Raw genomic sequence first — 22,403 nt, forward strand, 5'->3', positions numbered from 1 at the left:
ACAGCGGTCCCGCGGCGCGCGGCCGCAGCGCTGCAAAGCGCCGCTGGCTTTTCCTCTCGCAGGGCAAGCGCAGGCTGCAGCACGGAGCGCGCGGCCGCTCGCTACAGCAGCAAGGACTAAATGCCCCTCCGCAGCTCAGACTTAGAGAGGAACCCGTGAAAATGGATGTGATTTAGTCGTAACACATCTAAACAGCCCCGCTGCAGGAAACTTGACATCAAGGAGGTGGAAATCAGGTTTATATGGTACTGACAAAGGAACAATGTGTTTGTAGGTGACTCAGTAAAGGAAGAGCAGAGAAAAGAYGGGGAGAAGTTTGATGCCTGCCAGAAAAGTTGTCAGGTATATAAGGAATAGTATCCTTCAGTAATAATTATTTGCAAATCAGTTTACAGTTCTGAATGCTGGAGTACCAGGGTGTCTGGATAAGATGGTATAGACAGAGCTGTCCCTGTGTGGCCTGGCATGCTGTGCAGGCAGGAAACCAAATAGCAACCCTGCCTCGCTGAGGGTGCCTCGCTGCTCAGGGAAGACCCGACTGAGCACAACAGGAGGAGGAAGAGGGGACAGGGTGGCGAGCACAGGCCGTTCTGCAGGTGGGCACCTGGAACGGGCTCTGTATTCCAGAGTGTCACTAATCTGAGCTCCTGGCGCCCGTGTTACCATGTGGGATGGAAAGGAACTGCTGTCACAAATGCATATTGCCTGGTTATTCTGTGGAACTGTTTCCCCAGGAAGACAAAGCACGAGATGCTTTGTATTTTTTGATAAATGCTAAGGCCCGGGGACGCTGAAACTGCCTTGGGCAGCAGCGGCAGTCGAGCATCACGGCAGCCGTGAATTGGTGCCACGACTGGTCCTGGGGGGAGACATGGGGGCGGCTGGAGCCGCGAGTGCCCAGCACAAGGCACAGCCTCCACAGAGGCAGCTCAGAAGTGTCCGCGGCCGCTTCCCCCAGCCCTTATCAGCCAGCCGTTAATCTGCGGCAGGAGAGTTGGCACCTTCAGTTCCAAGTGCAAGGTGCATGTCTTTGACCTTGCCTTCCGCACCATAAACAGCCGGCAAGGTGTCAAGTAGGCGTAAAGGCAACCTCGAAGGGCTGCTGGTGCAGACCCCAACACGGCTACCACCCCATAGGTGAGAGCGAGGTGGAGCTGTGGAGAAGAAGGGCTCCATAGAGAGTGGCCTTTTGCATCGGTGTTGAGAGCAGTGACATAAATYTGCCCTTGCAACATAAAGGGAGAAAATTACGTTGAGTTATTTTGCTTTCTCTTTTCTTTACTTATCCCTGCTTAGTGGCCGTGACCAGTTTCACCTACTTGTACTGAAGGTGAATTTGGCCCTCTCCCCCTACAGAAGGATCTGCTTGGCCACAAAGCCAACAAAGCAAATAGCGCAGGTACACTTTGTCCTTCCAGCAAAGATTAAGCCTACACAAATGAGCAGGCAGTTGGAGGAGGAGCTTGGCTTGGGAGAGGAGGGATGGCARTGCGGGATCCTCGTCAGCAGGCAGGTGGCTGTGCTGAGGAGCAGAAGGTGTGCGGGCCACCCGGGCAACTGACGGGTTGTGCAGCGCAGCACGGATCGCTCCAGGACCCGTGGAAGCGAATGGAAATCACCTCCAGGGCCATGTGGACATTCCTGGTTCAAGCTGCACAAGCCATGGAGAGTGCAGAGCAGAAGGACTTCTCGTTTGCCACTTCCTTCCACGCACCTGAGTCTCCTAAGCCTGTTATTTCAAGGACATGTTCCACGCCGCAGCTCTCTTCCTTGACCTCTAACGGATCTGGCTGATCCTGAACTCAAGATGAAAGATTGCCACCTCACGGGCCATGAACACCCGTCCGTGAGATTGGGCTCTGAATTATTAATGCAATCAATGACTAAATCTTTTCATCCTAGAACAGGCTCAAAGGAAAGCCACAGGGGCCCTGCGATGGGAGGGAAGACTCTCCAGCAAGTGGAGGGAAGTAACTGGTGGAAAACAGTTTCCTTTTGGTAGAAACATCTCCCATATCTGTTCTATTTTGGATATAGGAAGGATCCAAAATAAACAAGGACCAGGAAAGAGAAGGTGACAACCCAACTGTGTTGCTGGGGCTGACAGTGGTGCAGCACAACCCTTTGCGGGTCTGCTTGCCAGGCAGCCATCCTTCCTTCCATCCCCTTCATTGCACGAGGGGATCAAGGACTRTACCAGAACATGGTCCCCAACTGCCAAAACTGCAGAGCTGAAGCAATTATTTCAATAYGTAACACTGCAACACTGTTCTCCTACTCGGTACATCCTCACCTCTGCTCTGGCCACATGAGGGACCACGACTGGCCAAATTGCACATCCCAGCTGCCCTGGCTGAGGACCAAACCTCCCTTTTTCCTTTGCAGTCATAGTAAGATTCTTCTCTCTATAACTTCCAAGCTTACATTTGCTCTACGTGCTCTTCTCTGCGGCAGAGCTGCGAGTGTTTCTGAGCTCCAGCCTGGTCAGGGTGTCCTCTTCTGTGCAGATCAGCAGAGATGAAAGAGGAGTCTGAGCAGATGGAAATTTCTTCCCTCCAACCAGTGCTTCTAAGACCATCTCACCTCTAGTATTTGCTGTAAGCCTAGGAGCAGTCCCTTGGGTTCAGTGCTCCTACCCCATGTTTAAAGTTAAGCACATCTTGAAATACTTGGCTGAGGGGGAGTCAACATAACATTGACGGTAGAGCAAGCCCTGTCAGTGCCATTGGTTCAATGAAGCTTTGCTATCCTCAGGAAACACAAAATCCAGCACCAAGCTGCACACAGATAAAGCCACAGAGACAGAGAGATGGACAGGAGTCAAAAGCATCTGGCCTTCTGGGGAGCAGCCCAGTCTGCTCCAGCCTTCTGCTGTCACTGCTAAGCTTTACATCACAAGATGGAAAGAGCAAAGGATGCAAGGTCAGTGACAAGAGCAAAGAGGCAACCTCAGCCACCGCGGTCCCTCGCTGCAGCTCAGAGCTCTGCCTCTATTTCCAGGCAGCTGTTAGATTAGAGAAACATTTTGATATCATTATCTCTCCTAGAGCAATCTGCAGAGAGGAGCTTGGGGAGGCATTTGGTTTTTATGTGAATTTAGGTTGCACTTTGCGGAAGTGCTTCATTGCTACCATGCYGATTAGGTTTCCTGCAGAGAGCAATGCATTAGAGGCAAGTCTGGCTACAAGGTTTGTTGCTGCCAAGCCTCTTGGAGACCCAAAGCCCTAGATAATTTAGTCCATGTTGGGTGCTTCGTGCAAGATACCAGCGTGATGTGCCCTCATTACACCTCCGGTGTAGTCCTCATTTCCAAGGCTATATTTGAAGGGAGATGGCAAGGGAAAGATGTAATTCAGGTAGGGATTTTGGTGTTGAGCTGGAGAGATTGTGCCAACTTCAGTCTCAATCATTTCCAAAGCTGATGATTTAAATCTACACAGAAAGAGTAATAAGGCTGCCAAACTGCACACTGACGTGCTGAAGCAGGAGCTTGGAAAAGCAAAGGGAAACAATGGATAGGAACCAAACCTCTCTGYCAAGCCACCTTTTTTTCACCAGCCATGGTGTCACCCTGCACCCTGTCACCACTGGTGTGAGCAGGGGCTGATGCTCCTCGGATCCCCTGTCCTGGGAGCAGCCGCYCTCCTCCTGCCGCTCCGCTCTGGCACCTCCTCGCCACAGTAATACAAATTGGGCATCACAGGGACATATGGAGGGGAAGAGAGCTCAGCTGCGAGTATCGGGACGGGCWTTATCCAAACCCAGCCACCAGCACATCACCTTTTCAAAGGCTCCAAATCCGCTACAAATTGCTTCTGAATGACAATGGAAATTCTCGCCTTTCACAGAGCCTCCCATATTAGCATCTTTATTGGAATAACCCAGCTAATTTCTCCATTTGGAGGGCTGGTGTGGAGAATCCCTAATTCCAATTAGATGGATATTCATCAGCAAGCCCGATGCTTGCTGGACAGCCGGGAAAAGTGATGTCTTCTGTGACGAGGGTCTCACCACCTGCCAAAGTCCAGGTCTGAGACAAAGACAGGGGCAGCTCTCAGCCCCAGTGCTCACAGCACAGGGGACATTGGTGCAGGGAGTGTGGGGTCCTTTTAATCCTGTCCTTGGTGGCATATGGCAATTCACAGGCACAGGGTGAGGAGGCTGAATACATCCCCTTTTCTGTTTCTTCAGGTTCTTGTATGACAAATATATCCATGGACAGACTGCCTGTCTGCCCTGGACAACCATATGGCAACTTGTCATTGGGTTTAATGTCGGTGATTATCTTGAAAATAGAGGGTCAGGCTTTCCCCAAACTGAGGCTTGATGTCTTGTAGGTRCCTGGGATGTACAGGTGAAATTTATTCTCTGGTGATGGCAATGAATTCCGTAAAGAGAAAAGAAAAGGGAAGAAATAATTCAAACTGTGAGTACATGTATCTCAAATAGGACATTTTCCCTTCTTTTTTTTTGTTACACTCTTGGATTTCACCATTAGTGTCTAGGAGCACTGAAGGCTCCATGGTGTCATTTGGAGGGGGGTGTCCCTTGTTATTTTATTCCTTTCCAAGGTTGGCTCAGTAGAGGAATCCTGAAAATGCCTCTTCTCTGCGCACAGGACCAGGGTGACACGAGCAGCACAGACACGGTGCGGGACACAGGGCTGGACGAGTCTCCTGGTGGCACCCGGGCTGGGACAACTGCAAGAGGGGCTCGTGCAAGGGGCAGGACTCGGCCCTTCGCACCCAGAGGGCAAAGCCGGAGACTTTAGACTTGTAATAAATGCCACTTCTCTCCCCTTGAGCTCAGTGAAATTTGGGAGGGGACATGAAAGGAAAAGGACTTGTTTGCAGCCACCTGTTCCCTGCCGATGGTGTCGGCTTTTGTGGATGGTGAGGAAAAGCGGGGGGAATATGGGCTGTTTTGAAGGAAAAATCAGGCTTATGGGCACTGTTATCACAAGCAGCAGTAACCACCGTAACCAACAGCGCTGGCCTGACTTTCTCCGACTTGGGATTGTCACGCCTGCAGGGGATGTGGCTCAAGTGGCCCCATGGCTTTCATCTCACCACGGAGACAAACGCGGTTCGCTCTGTTCTGCTTTGCATTGAGCTGCTTGGAAAGCCCGAGAGTATTTACTCCTCAGTGTCACCTTGGCTGGCACAAGAGCCAGGATAAACAACCAGTACCTGACAGGTTTCTCTCTCCATCCTTTTCCTGTCGATATCTGCTGACCCAGCTTCTCCTTTTGCGGTCGCCTCGCTGCCTTCCTCGCTGAGCACTGGCCATGCAGCTCGCCCAGCCCTCAGCTCATCCTCACCCTTGCCAGGGGCTAATGGAAACAGGAGATGGGCTGCTTAAACACCAGCAAAGCCGGCAGGGCTGCTGGGGAGGCGCGGGGCAAAGGACAGACAGGAGGACAAGCCCATGCACAGCCCGGGTGGCTGCTGCTACCACCTGCCCCCAGCCCCAGGGTGGGAACTTCTGCTGAGYGACTCTTCTCCTCCCAGGAAAGGTGTCACCCTTCGTCTAGAATGTGCTTACTGGGGCTAAATGATGAATTGTTCTGTCAGAGGGTTTCTTTTCTCCCAGCCAACTGGCTCAGGAAACTCGCAGGCATGCAATGAGTTGCCCCCTTCTAGCTTCTTCCTGAGACAGAGGCTCCTCTGGGGAGGAGGAGGTTTGATGCCCTCCATACAGAGCAGTGTRCATTAGGTGGCTGTCACCCTCTACCCGGCCACCCCTGCACCCACACATTACACAGCTCAGGGTGTTAGAATCATGGTGCTGTTTGCTTTAATATCATGAATAAGCCCTGCTAGGGACCCATTCATGGTATATAAATTATATTTGGGAGTTGCTTCGCCAGCTATGGCTGTGCAGACATTGCTGGGGTGGGATGGAGGAGCTCTGACATGACCAGAGGATTTTCTGAGCCCTGCAAGTGCTGTTATCCCAAGTATCAGCTATCTTTCAGCAGTGCTCTAGTCATGGGACTAACATGCATTAGGAGTTTCTGTTCTCATCTCTCTCAGGGAGGATCAAATGCAGTGAAATATCCCATTTTGCTGGTTGCTTTTTGAAAAATGTATGGTATGTGTTAATGCTAGAAAAGCAAGGTCAAAGGAACAGCAGCATAGGACATAGGACTGGAAAAACCCTCTTAGGACATTCAGGTCAGTCCTTGTTATCGTATTTGTATTTGCAAACTGTTTTAAAGTGAGTGCAATTGTTTGCTCTCAGCACATCTACTGTAAAGCTGTTTCTGAACCACAGCTGTTTCCTGGCAAAAAAATGTGGAAGAAAAGCTGTTGGTCTTGCGATCCCTTGTGCATTAATGGTCGTCCAACCTCTGCATCAGCCCAGTGAGTCTCCTGCACCCACAGGCTTCTTGCTGGGGAGGTGACCACTGCACCTGCAGAACCAAAGATGTTGAACAAAGATTTACCCAGGAATTTTAGGATGGTTTTGAGGAGTTGAGGTCAGGGGGACTGTGATCTTGAGTGCTGACTGCCTTGCACAGCAGGAGCAGAAGGCAGATCACGAAGATTCCCCCACTGATGGTGCCTTAGATACTTCTCCTCTTGGCTTTCTCTTTCCAATCCWCCCTGCTCCCTTCTGCTGGATGGTGGCAGTGATGGGGTTGATCAGCTTGTGTCCACAGAGGGTTCCACCTTCCTCAGAGCAAATGTGGACGCTTCATCTGCATTAGCAGCAGGATGAGCACATTAAGAGGAGGTGAGCACAGAGTGGACTGGAGTCACTCACCTGCTGTATGATTTGAGAAGAGTCCTGCACTGAATGGAGCAAACGGGAAGGTTATAAACCCCTTTCAGTAAACGGATTTGCAACGGCAGGAGTTGTTTTATGAGCAGCAGAGTGAAGTTAGTGGCAGGAATGGCAGAAACACTGTTTTTGTGGTGAAGAAAACATTGTGTGGACAATGCCAATACAGCCCAACCGGCTTCCTGCAGGAATCTTTCGAGCAGTTTGTTTCGCACTGCCTTCTGGCATGCTCTCCCAGCCGGTTTCTTTTCCTTAGCCATTTTAGCAAAGCTGGCGATTTTTCAAAAGCTGGGCTCTCAAACCCAACGTTGTTGCTGAATCAGAGCTAGCTTTGCCAGAACCCTCTGGACTCAAACCTGACTACAAGCTCTTTGCAGCCTGCTCTGGGCCAGAGATGATGTCCCACCCAGGTCCTCAACCACGGGCACCACGAGGATGTGGTTCTGGATGTGGCTCTGGACGTGGCTCTGGAGTGTCTGAGCAGGACGTGACCTGCTGTTACTGGCTACAGGACCAGGGACAGGTGGGAAAGCACAAGTTCTATTATATTATATCTTCCTTCTCAAGAGATCCCAGCTCCAGCTCCCTCATTCTGTAAGTTTTTATGGTCTGGCACAACGTGGGATTAAAATTCCCACCTGGGAGGACAGGTTGGGAGAGATGTGAGCTGGAACAGAGGCGTGTGAGCAAACTCCACAGTGCTTTCCGGGATGGAATGAAGGAGCTAAAGTGAGAGGCTGGTGACTGTTTTGGGGATGGGGCATATTCCCAAAACAGCCCAGAAGGAAGACGGGGCTATGGAGGGGCAGGAAACTATTCACACCAGCATTTATCACAACACCGTTATTAGCAGCCACAGCTCTGCTCTTGGGAGCTTTCATTTACATAGTTAATAACACGCTGGCAGGAAGGAGAGGGAGACCTAAAGCTGAATTTTCCAGCTGTTAATTATGAAGATTGCATTGCATTTATGTTAGATTCTCCTGTTGTTACATTTCAGTGTTGTTACAATTGAGACAGAATATAGCTAGTATCCAAGCAGGGCAGCATTAGGAGAATTCTCCCTGCAGAACAGGCTCTTCTTCCAAGCAGGCAGCTTTTCTATTGCCCATTCCTAGCAGTAGACTTTTGGAAGACAAGCAATTCTTTCTATTTAAAAGAACTTGGGAAAAAGAACCATCATTTCCCAGCAGATTTTTTATTTTATTTTTTTTTTCCTGACAGATATTTTTATGCCTGGCTAAGGAGAGACAAAAAGGTCAGAGCAAATTAAAATCACATGCTCAGAACATTTCAGGGCAGGTGTTTTTCTTGAGACAGAATTCATTTTTTGAAGGGAGTATCCCTGGACTTATGCTCCTCCTAACATTTCACCTGTTGCATTAGCACTRGAGGACAAATGATTTCATAACCCCAGGCGGCCTGGTTTATTTGGACCCCGCTCAACAACTTTGCCTCAACTGCATTGCAATTTTTACAGCTAGACCAAAGCTCAAGACAAGAACTCCAGTCTGGCTACTCATCACTGCATTTCACTTGGCATGTAGGCTATGGATGAGGAATGYGCAGAATTTCCTTTTCCACCCTCCCAGATCCTCTGCCTTCAGCCTGACCCAACCCCAAAAGCAGAACAGATGCAGCTGGAGAAGGACAGGTTCAAACTTGCTGCTAAGCTGGGAGACTGACACTTAAGCTCCTCTGCAGCATAAGCAGCCAGCAGCTGGAGGTGGATGCCACTAAGTGGAAGAACATCAGCTGCTGCCTGTTGAAATGAGTCATTTATAAAGGAAGAGGAAGAGTGGGCTTTCTTTGTGAGTGAAGAAGGGTTTGAGTYTGGTTAAAGGTGGTCTTGCATCTTGAAGCCTCTGTTGGTGTCTGASCAGGTAAGGGGACCCTGGATTCCCCACTACCTGCTAAGGTGGCTCCTAGGAGTCTAGTTCTGCTGTGAAAGCTGATTATAAATATTTGCAATGTCTTAGTATCAGCAGTTGKGAATCAATAGGGAGCTCTGAGCTATCAATGAGACCTAATTCCTTAGGTCATCCTAGGAGAGGAACTAGGGAGCAATCTTAGCCCTTTGGTGTGTGTCCTCCTTGCAGAGGCAGGGAGACTTTCCCACAGGTCTGTAGCTTGGCTTTTGTTGCAGTGGGAGTGGAAAATGTAGGTTCAAGTTCTGTGTTATCTCATCCCTAAAAGTTATTTATCTTGGCCCTGAATGGAACATTGTCTTCCCTCTTAAAACAGCTGTGTGGATGGAAAGATGGAACTGAATGAGCCCCTTTCCCTTGAGCTTAGGAATGTCTCAATGTGGGTAGAAAACTGCTCTTGCATCACAGACACAGGAGTGACAACAACGAGCCTTGCATTTAAGGATACAGAGTTTTGATTGCTGGTAACGGTGGCTGACTGGTGTACATGCASTGTACAGAGAACAAGCACTGCACTAATGACATCTGGTCTTGACTTAATATTAAGAGGGATTTTTGGTTATGAAAGTATGTATTTTCCAATGCCCCCAAGCACAAAACTGCCATATGTCTGGGGCAATCTATTGCACAGCCTGAGGACTTGACTGCAAGCAATAGCATCCTAGCACTTTGTTAGCATGGATGAAGGGGAAAATCTGATTGAAGTCRCCCTGTATCACCAGCAATAGTGTTTGTCCATATTATAAAGCTGCAGTGGTGTCTTGTAGCTCTCCTCCACATGCTGAGCAGGGCAGGAAGGCTGTTGTGGTGGTGGGGTGACCCACCGGCTGCTTGGCAGACTGTTGTGGGACTCTGGGCAGTTCACTTGGTCTGTGCTTGCCCCTTCTCATGTCCAGGCAGCAGGTGAGAGCAGGGCCCTGCCTCCCTGCTGTGCAGTGTGGAAAATTCCCTCCGAGTCTCTGAAGCGCGTTGCAGTGATGCAGGATGTACCAAATGGACAGCATTTGGAGTGTTGTCTTATAGGATAATCGGAGGAAGTCATTGTATTAAATATCCATTTGTGTCATTAGCCTTTTATTTGGTGCTTTGTCCAGACATCCTGTTTGCTTCCTCTCTGAAGTAATGAATATGTTTCCTGTGTGCAGGTTCCGATCCAAAGCTCCCCTGTAAAACCAAGGCACCTAAGAGAGGTCACTAGTGTAGCTGATGGACCGAGGCATCTCCAGACTTGTGTCATGCGAGGAGCTTCAGGGTAAAACTAAAGGAGCTGTCTTTAAAACTACTGTTTAGACCACCCAACCCATAGTTGTCTGCTCCCTATGGTACCGAGTGAGGTTTCTGAGTTCCAAAACTGGTGTGTTGGGACATGACAGCAATGTCAGCTCCCAGGCTGAGCTGTAATTCCATATACTGGGAAGTATCGGATGCAAAAAATAGTTGGGGCTTCTCCATCCACTCCAAACTTGGGAAGTGGCAAGCTGCTCCACAGCTCCCCTTCGGCCTAGTGATCCCCCCTGAGAAATCTCTTGCTGCTCTTTCTGCAGAAGATCAGTGATCAGCTACCTATTTGCAGTAATTCCCGTGTATCTGTCAGCTTTGTAACTTCCAGGGACTGAACCTGGGATCTCCACTGCAGCAAGTGCATCTCTGTTTCTAGATTTATATCCAGGTGAAGATACGGTGATTCTGCATATCAGCTCTGGAGGTGTAGCCATGACATCCGTTTATATCCACTTTGGATGTGGCTATAGTGAGGAATGCTATGTCAGCATGAGGAATCCTGCCCCAGGAAACAGCTGGAGAGGCTGCAGAATCCCTTAAAATGCCAATTCATCCATCCTGGATTACAGTAGGGAGCACAGGGAATGGGGGTCACTGATTTCTTGCCTCTGCCACTGACAACTGCTGCTTTTTTGCTGCAGCGTTGGGAAAGAGTTAATCGAGGAAGCACAGCCCCTCAGGACCAGGACTTGTTCCAAGCGAATTGGCTTGTTCTTGTTTCTTCTATTGATCGCAATCACTCAGAGCTGTGTCTGTAACAAACTGCCTTAAGTCACTGCAATCATAATAAGCACACCTTGGTAAATAATGCATGAGGTGTCCATAAGCCTATATTCCTTAGGAGGGAGGTGCATATAGGGCATGGTAATCATCCTGTGGGCTCAGGTGGGGGCTTGGTGGCCGGGATTGAGATGTGGTAGTTGCTGAGACCTGTCCTGAGACTGAGCTGGGTTTCAGGCAGGCTTTGCAGTCCCACAAGATGGAGATAGGCTTATTTTCACCGTCACGAATTTTGCACGAGTTGTTCAAAATGCCTCTAAGGTTCATAACATAATACAGGTTGGGTGAAAGTGGGTTTGTGGCAAGTCTCCAAATAACATAAGAGCAAGGCATCACAATTAATAGTATTTAATATATCTTTATGACAACAAAACACGTAGTGAGTAACAAGCTTCTCTGTGAAAGCCTCATAGCTAAGTTAATGGTCTGGAGAGTGGAAGGCCTTGTTTTAAAATGCAAACTAAAAAAAAGTGTGTGTTTTAATTCGTCTTCTGAGGAGCAGAATGGCATTAGAACAGGAGCCTCTCTTAAAGCAATTCCTTTTGCATGGAGCGGAGGCTGGTGCTGGGCCAACCTCTGCAGCAGGGCAGGATCAGGTGCTGTGGCATTCATTACAAAGTTCCCAGTGCAAATTGCAAGGAAAATTAGGTAGGCAGTACCCTTATTTTCCTCCTGCTTTTGTCCCAGGGAGATTTTCTTGCTAAATGACAGTGATAAGGACAATCTGGCTTTTSTATGATTATAAGAGACGGAAGAGGTAGTAGAAGCATTCCTGATTATATCGGACAGCTGCAGATGGCAATGGGTCATTTCACTCCATTATGGTTTCTGGCAGGTGAGTATTAGAGGGTGTGTGGTGGCATCGTTTCCCAGCAGTGACTTCATTGGGCTGTCTAAACAAACAGCTATTCCTCACCAGGTGCAAAAGGCCTTCTATTTGTGTTTTCCCTCTGTGAAGGGAAAAGAAATACCTACAGTGAAAACAGCACTAACAGATTGTGTCTGATCGACAGCTGTGGTGGTCTCTGCCTCGCTGCCAAATGATCAGGACATGAGTAGCGGAGGTGAAAACTTGCTTTCCTGTGCCCAGTCCATGGTTTTGTGGTCACCCACCAAATGGGTTTGAAAGTACGGACCCTCAAAACCCAAGTTCTGCTCATGCTGGGGAGCTCTACGTTGTCTGTATCCAACATGAGCTACTGCTGAGTAGCACCCACAGTGGTTGAGGAAGATCTGAGCTCAGCATGGGGAGGAAGAGTTGTCTTGGAGCTGCTCTACCCCCTGAGGTATGTGTTAGAGACTTGGTGCACTGGCCTGCAGATGGCAAGTCTGGGTCTGACTACCCTGCAAGTGAGAGAAGGGATCATGTGGACAGTGCCTGAGTCTGATCTTGGATGGCTGAAGGAACAAACCTGGTTGGTAGTGTAATTAGGGTGTCCACTTTGAGCTGTGCCCCTACACCCATCCTTCCTCAGTGTAGCTACTCACAACTGAACCATGCTGTGTATCAGTCCTATGTGAACCTACTTTTCCTGAGGTCAGGAAATAGAAAACTCAGAAGTGCCAGAGAATCTGCTGTGACTGCAAGAGGTCATCCTCAAGAGACCACATCTTTGTGAAGAGCATCTTGGTTTTGGCTCTGTCTGAACCAAACCAGAACACTGCTCCTTTATAGATATGGGCAGATAGTGCAAATATTACAGACTCCTAAACAGGCCACACATCASATGAAAACAGTGAGAAGCAAACCAAAAAGAACCCTTGAGCACCACTRCAGGAAGGTGCATCCTAAAATAAATAAATAGAACTACAGTAGGTTTTATTTTTTAATTTTACCTTAAAGTCACATTTTGTCTTGGTGCCCTCTTTGGAAGGCTGGAAACTCAAAGCTGGTGGTCACAGTGRAATATAAGGATAAACAGTCAAGACTCTTACTCTCAACAAACATATATTCCCGAGCACTAAACTAGTGTTATCTCTAGGAGCAGCCTAAAGAGCATGAGATGACTTTTGAGTCCTCTGTTTGTTTTTCTTCCTCTTCTTCCTTCTAGTGTAGCAGGAGAAATAAATCCTGTACCAGCCCAGCTGCCAATAGAATGGGACCTCCCCCTGAAGCAAAGTGATGATTCCGGTCATTCTGTAAGTTAGTTCAACTATTATTTTTCTGTACTTCTAACTGCATCGTCTGTCACAGAAGAAAGCAAAAGGAAAGAGAAAATGGATCAGTAAATAGTTGAGCTTGTCCAGATAAACTGGAAGAGAAAGTGAGAAATGGAAAATCACAGATGGAAATCTGTGAGAAATGGAAAATCACAGCTCTGCGGAGCTGAGTGAAATGGGGAATCAAGGGGACCAACCTGCCTTCTCCCCACAGGCTACCGTGCCTCTGATACCACTTGAATATGTGATGCTTGCAAAGGATGTTGTAGTTTGTAGCCAGGAAGCTGATGAAAGGACAGAAAACAAAAACAAACAAACAAAAAAAAGGCAAACAAAAAACAGCTTAGTAGGTTTATTATGGTCCCAAGTTTAATTCTGGTAAGTTGGTAGGGCTCTTCCTCTGCCCAGCTGCTTGGCCTGCAGGCAAAAAAATCCATCCCCAGTGGGTTTCTGTGAGGATTCAAGACAGCATGTGGAGATATTGGCTGCCTAAAAGGCTGCTTTTTCTTAGGAAGTCCTGCAGGCACTACAGAAGCTTGTGTAGATTACTTTACYTAAAGTGGTAATACTACATGTGAAAGGGCTTGGATGAAAGGCTTGAAAATCCAGACTGTAAAGAATAGATGGTTAAAGCCATAAATACTTCTAAACTAATGAAATTGCTGGGTGGGGAAGAACGGGAGAATAGATTCTTTTAAAACAGATGAGGGAAATGTGCCTCCTGACAATTTCTGCTTGTAAAACTAAGTTTGGGTTTCTAGGTAACGAGGGGAGCTTTCCCAGGGCGGAGAAGTCCTAAGGACTTGCTAGACTTGAATAACTGAAAGGAAGTGCAGGTTGTCAACCCTGTCTTACTTGGAGTGTGGCTTACACATCTTCCTAAGCCCACTTGAATGTGAAGCAAGCCTGGAAGCATGGTGGTCTCTTACACCTGCAGACCCTGTCAGGATTCATGGAGCACAAGAAGGCCAAGAGGGACTGTTATTAGATCATCTGTTCGGAGGTTGTGGTTAGCTCCACTTAACRTCACTGTTTTGTCATCTGTGTCCGAGTATCCTCCTGGACTCCGAGGTCTGTTTTTCTCTTGTCTCAGAGTCTGTCTCCATTTGATAGCCCCAACAGGCTCTGCCAGAAGTTTCCCACGTGCTGCTGTGGTTGTGCTTGAGGGCTGGGCTGCTTTTGGCAGGCAGTTCCCCCCACGGTGTGACTGGGCTTGTCTCCTGACCATGCTTTTACCTTCCTCCTGGCTTGGCAGACCTTTGTTGCCTCTTACTGCTCAACTCTTGACATGACTCCTGAGCCTGCCTTGTGGCTTGGTACAATTGTAGGTTTGTTTCCTGTTATCAGCTCCGAAATTAATTTTAGTTTGACTCTAACCACTTAGGAAGGTTACCTGCCTCCTTGGTTAGATTACCTGATAGCGTGAAGCCCACAGGAACTGCTAATACCTGCACAGGGATTTAGCAGGAGCTGATTAGTGCTGTTCATGCACATTTGTTGTTGCATGTGCTGTATGTCACCCTACAACCACTGTTTTATCTTCATGTCTATTTTGTTCTACCACTAGACTCTCTGGGGACAGATACAAATTAAAAGCAAATTATGCAACCTTTACCATTCCTCGGCAGACACCCGYCTCATCCCAGCTACCCTGAATAAATATAACAGCCATCATACATCTGAGTACAGCCTATGGAAAAAGTGTGTGGTGCTTGAAGGACGAAACACTTGGACACCGAATCCATCATGCATCTGAGCAGGTTTTGAGTAGCGCTGTATCAAGCAACTGCCTTTTGCTTTGCAGTTGTGCTTGGAAGCACTGGCAATTTCAGTTGACAGCTATAGGATCAAAAAGCAGAAGCAATGGCATGAAATTCCCTTCAGAGCAAAGACAAATGACTTGCACTGCTGTTCACTCTACCAAGCGCATCAGGTAGTCTGGGATCCCCTCTCTGCTAGAGGGAGTGATCTCTTGCTGTCTGTGCTGCAGGTGCACAGACCTTTAAGGAGCACTAGCAGCCAGGAAAGGAAATTCGTACAATAGGGTTCGTACAACTTTTTCCCTTTAGTAGTAAGGACCTGGGTTCACAACACCCCTTTCCTTTGCACTGACATCAGCTATGTTATCCTCTTGSTGGAAACCAGAGTTGGCCGCTTATTTCTTACTGCTCTTCTGCCCGGAAAGGACCTMGTGTCTTTGGGCTGATTTACAACAGTTTCCTCCATCCATTCAGCCATCCCCCTCCTTCCCTGGAGTTCACAATCACCTGTGTCAATGCTGCTCTGTTCAGTATTGGCTTCCCAAACTTTTAAGTAACTGCAGACACTAAAATGGGAGCGCTCTGAGGCTCTGCTGCAGCCGGCTCCGTGCTGTTTCTCGTCCCAAAAGGTGCACTCTAATTGCAGTTTAGCCACGTAATGTGGACTGAAAAGCTTGGCTACACACTCCTGTTTCAGCAGATGGCTGAACACTGCGAGTGGCCAAGTCATTCTGAGTGAACATGGGGAGGGCTAATGGAAAATACAAGTGAGCTCAGGGTTTGGTGTGAGGGGCTGTAGCACGGGGCAGGGGCACTCAAACTGGGCTCCCTGCTCCTGGAGACCTCCTACACAGGCATGGTCTGCCTTGCCTGGGTACCTGCCAGGGCTTCCTCTTCCCTATTTATTTGCTTATGAAATACTGAGTGATCTTCATAGCATGTCTTGATTTCTGGGGACTGAATTTCTGTCTTTGTGTTTGTTCCTATGGCTGTATGCTAGAAGCAAAAGCGAATTTCTCAGCTGGAAAAAGCAGTCGTGTATTGTCTCTTTCATATAGCCAGAGAATGCTGACAGATGCAGTGGATGTGAAATGCCCTTTTTATCACCGATTTTACTGCTCTCACAGATGTCCAGAAAATACTGCAATAATTACCTGTGCAGCTTCGAGGTGCCCTCTTCCCTGAGCTCAGACACATCCACTGTGTTTCAGGTTGTGTGGGTCATTTCAAAGGCAAAATGAACCCAAAACTAAAGGCTTGAGGAATATTACTGCATTTCCCAAGAGCACTGAGCTTCTGAAATGCTATTTCCTTCAGTATTAGAAATTCTTAAAATTGAARCCAGGCAGATGATCAGTATTTTTTAATTGTATCATGAAAACTTCCTTTGGGAAAAGGCATCCTTATAATGTCACAGGTGCACGAATGAAGTGTTGAAAACCAGCTGAGGGGAAGGGCATATGGGGGAAGGTGTGTCTGTGGGTGTGCTGAAAGGAAATGTTATCTCAGAAGTGTTCATTAAACTCAATTTAAATGTCCTGACTCAAATCCTGTTTATTCCCCTGCAATCAGAACCAACTTCCCTCAAGCAAAGCCCGTGCCAGGTGATAAGGCAATAGCAGGCAACGGAGTTGCAGCAAGGTTAAGCAGAGGAGAGCAAACTCAAACCAGCACACTGAAATCTTTATTGTTTTGGAGCATGCAGCAGTTTTGACCTCATAAAAATGTATTTGAGAGGATTTCTTTGTCGATATTGAAYGTAAACCTCCCTGTTGATTCAGGGTCCTGCCTGGCTTTGACTATCAGCTCATCAGTCTCATGTCTGCTATTTCGGGGATCTACCAGCACTGCTTTGACACGTTTTTGAAGCAGTTTACAGGTAGCCATTCAATGATGCTTCAAAATATTTATTCACTAAGCTGGCAGTAAAGTAGCTTCCAGAGCTGTACGCTATTTCAGCTTTGCCAGCTAGAAATCAGCTTTCCCTTTGCCAGCTAGAAATTACACTATTTTCCAATTTCATCATTACATGTATTTTATTATAGCATCATTACAGTGAGAAAACTGGAGAGGAAGAAGGGATTGTATAATGCCGGAAATAGYGAATTAATATCCCTATCAGATGATGGACTGGTGCAGAGCTGTGACACTGTCAGGAAAATTTAAAGCACGTAACACATAGATGAGGATAAAACTTTTCTACTAGTTCTGCAGATTAGTAATTTGCAAAAATAAAAAAAATCCTGTCAATTTATCAGGAATGAAAAAGCAGCATTTTTGTATTGTATACACATAYGTGTGCTTTTGTATGAAGACATCACATGACTAGGGAATATGAAGGGGGAAAAATGTTTTATGAAATATAGATGGGGTTTAGAGCATTGGAAAAGCAAGCGGTGTATTATCTGAGAAATTTTATCCTGAAAAGATGGACAGAACTAAACAATGTAATAACCCTCTTCTTTATCCTACTCTTCAAAAAGCCTCCCTTTCAGACCCACCAGTCTTGCACTGCAGTACAYGAATCAGAAAAATAACCAGTTATTTTCTGTGTACCCTGAAATTTGAGGGAGCATGGAAATGGCTCACAGTTTTTGCAGATGCTTAGACAAAAGCTTTTGTAATATGGATCCRTTAAATCCAATTGGTTTGTAGTAACACCAGAAAGTAAATAAATACCCACATGCATCATCTTTATTTTGACTCTGTCTTTTGAAATGTTAAGTGATTAGTTAGGTTAAACAAGCACAAACTGTGTCTGTTATTCACTTGTCAGATCTCAATAAATGTGCTTTTAATAACAGCTTGTTATCCAGTTCACTGAGTTGCAAATAGATGCAGGTTTTAGAAGTCACTTATTTATATATCTTCTGATCACTTCAGATGTCTGACAGCACTGCAATAGAGATGCCTCTTAGCTGAGTAAATGTCTTCAAAAGCTACAGGAGAACTGATAGCAATGGGAAAACAGAAATCTGTTGGTGAACAGGAAGCATCAATGGGCAAGGAACTATAATTTTAATGAATAGAATCCAAATTACATATTTCTAGAGCTTCTTGATGTTTATAGCTCTTTACAGATGGTTGAGAGCAAAAGATCTCTATCTTCCTGAGAGGATATCATCTCCCAGCAGGAAAGACATTGGCTTCATGGGCAGAGAACAGTTGGAAAAGTTGGGAAAGGAGGCAAAGAAACTCTTTGCACCCACCTGATACTGCAAGGACAGTTGGAGGGAAGCAGAACAGTGTGACTTGACCTGGCACAAGGCTACAAGAAAYGCAATGGTGGTTCAGCATATTCCCAGTGGCGGCTGGAAGGACCCGTGCTGCAGAATAGGGTGGCCTCAGCAGYACCTTAAGAGTCACAAAGCAAAATTATGGGTTATATAAAAATGGTTAAATACTAGATGATTGGTGGAAAACATGTATTTATCGAGGTGTAAAACTCAATTGCATGACTTAAAAAACTATGTATTAAATAAGTAGATCAGCTGGTATTTATTTAATATAATTGCAGCCTATTAAACCTGAATTAAGTACAGAGTTAAGTGTCTCTGGGACAGACAGCTGAAAATTCTGCCAGAACCATTTTGTATTGCCTGCAACCTTCTGTGGACGTCTCCCACACTCAGTTGCTGCAAAACTGTCCTTCATTTGACTAGGGAAACGCAATAAGAGATTTTTAATTTTGACCTTAACTGCAGCAGAATTATTTAATGACTTCTATAATTTAATGCAGAAAAGTTTTGCAGGGGATTTCCAAAAACCTCTCATATTCCCCTCTCATTTTCTTTCTCCCAGCTTACAGACATTTGTGACATGGATGACGGGCATGGACTTATAGGTAAGCTTGCCTGGTTGTCCATGAGATGAGTTGGACTTRATGTGTGTTCTCATGTGCTCCGCATGGTATAAGTGTCAAATGCTTCGGGGCCAGTACATGCTGATACCTAGCACAAAACTCAGGTTGGATAGGATTGCTGCTGTTTAGTGGAATTGCTCTTGGTTTGGGAAAAGTCACTTCTATTTTTGCTTACTTTAATCCTATTATTTMTCCTTTTCAATGACAAATGAAACCGAGTTAGGACTTCTTTTCTTTCAAAATATTCAGTGCCACATAAACTGCATATACGCTGAATTATAAACTCATTTTCATAACAACTTGTGGAAAAGCCACTTGAGGTCAGGGCAGGCCTCACCTGGCAACCTGGAGTGCCAGAGCTGTGTTTATTCTACACCGAAATTATTTAGGTTTCTCTTATGGGCTTTTTGCCTGCCTTTTCCACACTTTTGTGGGCAGATAGAGAATTTCACAATTCCCACGGTGTGGGTGTGCAGTGGAAAACTGATTGCAGTCTCATCTCGTTGAGATGATTCCTGTGATAGTGACAAACACGAGTGCAAAGGAGCGCGGTGAACACGGCCAGCACGGGAGGCAGCTCCTGGAGGATTCCTGTGCTGGAGCAGGAATAAACTCGGATTGCCCTAACCAGGCACCCTGAGATTCCTGTGGAACCTGAATGCCTCTGCAATGAATGCTGCTGCAATGCCCGTTCCCCTCCCTCCAGCTAATTAGCCCGCATTTAACACCCGGACAAAAYGCGGCTGCACCTGCGCCGCCTTGGGAAGCACAATGCGGAGCACAACAAAGCRGCGTGGCAGGGACCCCGCGCCCTCAAAGCGCTGCCAGCCCCGGCAAGCGCCACTTTGAAAGAGCACCAGAGAAAAGAGAAAACGGGAGGAGGAGATTCGCTCACTTGGACTTTTTCTCTACTGGAGAGAATGGGTGAAAGCCCACAAAAGCTGCCTCATAAAGAGGAGGAGGAGGAGAACAAGGCAGCAGGGGAAGTGTGGGGCAGGCTGAAAGGAGAAGGGCTTTCCAGGTTGTATTGGCCCCCCCAGACATCCTCAGTTAATGTCTCAAAGGCTAGTGATGACATGGGTTTGATGGGTTTTGCTGCAGCCGTTAAATGTAGGATTGCAGAAATGATGTAGCCGTCCTGGGCTGAGGACCCACCTGTTGGAAGGACAAAACGAGCCCAATTCATGGGCACAACAAAGAGGGGAGCTCTGCTTTGATGTGGTGATGGATGGACCCTTCATCTGCTCCTGCCCTTTGCAGGAATTGCAATGCATTTTCATTCAATTCCCTGGGTAAGTTCTAATAAGATAGAGCTGCATTTCAGGATTAGGTTTTAATTTTATACATATAATATTTAAAAAGAAACAAACAAACAAAAATTAATGGATATGATATAAACTATTTACTTTCTCCCAAGACTGCAGAATTTCTTCTCTCATGCAAACATCTATAGAAGCAACCCTGTGCTTTTTTCCTGCCAGTTTGGGTGACACTTTGGCATTACAGAAGATGCTGCTGCTCCTTGTCATAAATCATCATTAAGTCTCGGCTGTGCCAAGCGAGATCCCTGCTGTCAAGCTGACTGCCCGGCTGAGAGGAGGCAGCGAAGCAGGGTGCACTGCTCACCGACACCGGCAGGATGGCCTGCATTGCTGCGATTGCTCGTGTGATAGATGGGCTGTGTTATACACAGGAAGCTGGAGGCAAGATGGTGACGTGACTTCTGAGTTTGCTGAAGGGGTAACTTCTGAGGATGTTCACAGCTCTCAGGAGATGCGCATTTCCAGTCCAGTGTTTTGCAACCTTGGCCACATCTTTATTCATCTTTACGGCTGTTATTCTTCATACAGGATGGAAATGGTACAAGGCCCAGCCCAACTCATGTCTGTTGTGCTAAGTGCCTGTGTAATTCTTGCTTGAATTAGTGCTCTCTGATCCATGGTTTTGTGGAAAATTCCTCAGAAAGGAATCTGACTTGAGAGAAKCTATTCCCTATAACTGAGCTCTGAYTTAATGTTTCATTGTGTCACTTTATTTCTGCTTGGGAGGTCTGGGCACCCTGGACGTGTCCACATCACTTCCATGGAGCATCCTTAGGAAGGCCAAGGCATCGTGGATAGGGGTGGGTCTGATCAGTCATAGGGTGATGTCCATGTCATGGGATGTCTGGCATCGGGGACCACAGGACAAATGGCCAATTAGGAGCTTACTCGTAAAGGCAACAATGTGAGTCATGGAGGCTTTAGGAATAATGCTGTTCAACAGAATATGTTGAAGCTTCAACAGGAGAGTGATCAGAAAGTCAGTCCCAACAAGAATCCCTATGAGGACACCAAACTGGGCATGAATTAGTAGCATCAACCCAAGCACTGCTAAAGTTGGAAGTCAATAACTTCAAACACTTGAGTCRGACTGTATCTATGTACCACAGAGAGCCAGGCAACCCAGTCACGAGGACAGTTCCGGTTCCTCCCTCTCCAGCAAGCTGGATGGCAGCTGTGAGATGGGGAGACGTCAGCAGTGTGATGCTGATGAGGATGAACCTCCCTAAACCTCCCAGAGCAGCAGAGCAGGCAGAAAGAGTGATTTTTCCCTAGGGAACAGATGATTTTGCTGGTAGTACTGCTCCAGCTTCATCCACAGCACAAGCAGCACTGAGAAAAACTAGTTCACTAGCCCAGTCTCCCACTGAGTCCCTCTACAGTGATATAAATATGGCTGGAAAAYGTCTGTACTGTTTATTACTTTGAAGTTAAATGTGCACCAGTTATTTTCAGAAACATGGGAGAAGTAATGTGTTCTGGCTGGCCTTATGTAGCTAGGTCATCTGAAAAAATTCCCTTTCCCTGTCCCCCTGCTTTTATATATACATAGAAATGCAGACAGAGACATTTTAATGTATATATTAAAACTAGACCAAAAATTCTTGTGCTGTTTGAAAATGTGTGGCGTAGAAATAAGTTACTCCATCGAGCAAGGAGGAAACATGTGCTGCTCCTTGGCAGCTCTGGTTTGCAAATCAGTGTACCAGTTCAAAATTCCAGTTTAGTTTTAGAAGATCCAGAGAAAAACTCTTTTTTTCCCCTTAAAGATGAGTCTTGTGACCATGTTGATATCACTGAATAAAGCTGCCTTCGCTTGCCTCTATAGCTGCTTTGTAGGCAGCTTAGGGCAAGTCACAGCATTCAAACCATATATACAAGGTTAAAGAAGACTATCAAGTTCCTTTTGTCACATGTCAGGTTCCTATTAATTGCCTTCTGATTCTCATTATTACATAAAATAGAAAAAGCAGCTCAGGGATACCCTGGGCCATTAGAGGTGAAGGTGCTGTACTTTCAAATGACGAGATGTTGCATTTAGCAGAGAACCAGATGCACCAGGGACTGACCCCATGCCTGCCACCAGCAAGAGCTGCCCCTTGAGCACGAGAGCACCCCACAGTTTGGAAGCTCTGCATTGTCTCAGAGAGCAGGTRCTGTCCTGGTTGTGGAACAGCAGCAGGGCTGGCGACGTGACGAGGAGGGTGAGCACGTGCAAAGCTCTCCAAAGCACGAGTTGCTCCTGGCAGTCATTGCTGCTGCTCGGTGCAGCAGAGACTGGCAGCCCTACAGCTCTATGTGGCCTACAAAGGGTTTGGGGTACAGACCTATATGCCAAAGGAAATGGGAACTGTCCTGGGGGTGAGCAGGGCATGGCTTTGTCTTAATTAGGCTCAGCTGGAGGCCAGCTTGCCTAGATGGTAAGAAGCTCTGGTTGGGTCCTTAGAGATTGCAGGTTCCCAGCTGAACTTACTAAAGCAGGGAGGACAAGCAGGGTAAAGGTTGTTTTCCTCAAAAAGGGGAA

At 46.9% G+C, this 22,403-nt stretch overlaps 1 long non-coding RNA gene across 1 annotated transcript; it reads left to right on the plus strand.

Moving 5' to 3' along the window:
* The first annotated feature begins 12,830 nt into the window (after positions 1-12,830).
* Positions 12,831-14,732, plus strand: LOC112948312. Its single transcript, XR_003249584.1, has 2 exons — positions 12,831-12,914; positions 13,697-14,732. It is a non-coding gene; the product is annotated as an uncharacterized LOC112948312 (long non-coding RNA).
* The last annotated feature ends 7,671 nt before the right edge of the window (positions 14,733-22,403 follow it).

Source organism: Nothoprocta perdicaria, unplaced genomic scaffold (assembly GCF_003342845.1).
Source record: "Nothoprocta perdicaria isolate Ctin4 unplaced genomic scaffold, notPer1 scaffold_26, whole genome shotgun sequence".
In the NCBI taxonomy this organism is placed as follows: Eukaryota; Metazoa; Chordata; class Aves; order Tinamiformes; family Tinamidae; genus Nothoprocta; species Nothoprocta perdicaria.